A 1347-nucleotide genomic window follows, 5' to 3' on the forward strand; every position below is an offset into this window, starting at 1 on the left:
CGTGGGCAAAATTAGAAAAATCTATTAATTTGATAACTTATATAATTTTTATCTTTTATAACTAATAGGATATTCAGTGAATGCACCGAGCAAAACGTTCACCACCTTTCATACGTTCACCACCTGTAACACGATCAAGACATCTAGCCAATATTGTCGCCGTTGATTTTTCTTTAGGATCGTCATCTAGTCAACCAAGTACTCCAATTTAAATTTTCGATAATCCATTTTTTGAACCCGAATTCAAAATTGAAAACCCGGAGGATATTCAAGGATAATTTCAAGTTCCAGAACCACTAATCATTCCTCCTGAACCACAAACCGTTCAATCAGAATCTTCTAGTGATTTGTATTCAACAAATTTAATTATGGAAGTAACTGAACCTCTAAGTATGGAAGACCGAATGAAAGCCACACGCATGGGCCAAGGACACGCCATTATTAAGCCAGATATTAATGCCAATATAGTGGTACGCCAAAAGAAGATCCAAACGAACATCTTCGTACCTTTAATAGGATCTGTACTCTATTTAAAATCCGAGAAGTGGAGGATGAACAGATTTATCTTATGTTATTTCCCTGGACTTTAAAGGGAGAAGCCAAAGATTGGTTAGAATCGTTACCTGAACGGGCGATTGATACATGGGACGTTTTAGTTGAAAAATTTCTTAAACAATTCTTTTCGGCATCTAAAGCCGTGAGACTTCAAGGAGAAATTGTTACGTTTGCGCAAAAGCTAAATGAAACATTATATGAGGCATGGACAAGATTTGAAAAGTTGTTGAGAGGATGTCCGCAACATGGTTTAGACACTTATCAAATAGTACAAATATTCTACCAAGGATGCGACATTGCTACACGAAAAGACATCGACATAACAGCTGGTGGTTCCATTATGAAGAAAAACCGCAACTGAAGCTTACAAGATTATTGATAGCATTGCTTCCCACTCACATGAGTGGCACCAAGAAAAGGATATCGTTAGATCATCTAAAGCGGCTAGAGCCGATTCTAGCCATGACTTTGATTCCGTTTTCACAAAAATAGATGCTTTCGAGAGACGAATGGAAAAGATGAATAAAGATATTCAGGCAATACGAATCAGTTGTGAGCAATGCAGTGGACCACACTTAACGAAAGATTGTCACATTGAACAAACCATGGAACAATGAGAAAATGTTTTCTACATGAATCAAAGGCCGGGAAATAATTATCAAAATAATTATCAACCACCAAGGCCAAACTTCAATCGAAATCAAAACATTCTTTACAATCCAAACGGACCTAACAATAACTCGTACAACCAACAAGGTCTGAATAACCAACCAACTCAAAACAACACTTTCA

The 1347-nt window shown here is 36.9% G+C and overlaps 1 non-coding gene across 1 annotated transcript; it reads right to left on the bottom strand.

The window, feature by feature from the left end:
• Positions 1–700: 700 nt before the first annotated feature.
• Positions 701–807, bottom strand: LOC139894909 (small nucleolar RNA R71). The gene has a single exon (XR_011775386.1). It is a non-coding gene; the product is annotated as a small nucleolar RNA R71 (small nucleolar RNA).
• Positions 808–1347: the final 540 nt, after the last annotated feature.

Source organism: Rutidosis leptorrhynchoides, chromosome 2, assembly GCF_046630445.1.
Source record: "Rutidosis leptorrhynchoides isolate AG116_Rl617_1_P2 chromosome 2, CSIRO_AGI_Rlap_v1, whole genome shotgun sequence".
NCBI lineage: Eukaryota > Viridiplantae > Streptophyta > Magnoliopsida > Asterales > Asteraceae > Rutidosis > Rutidosis leptorrhynchoides.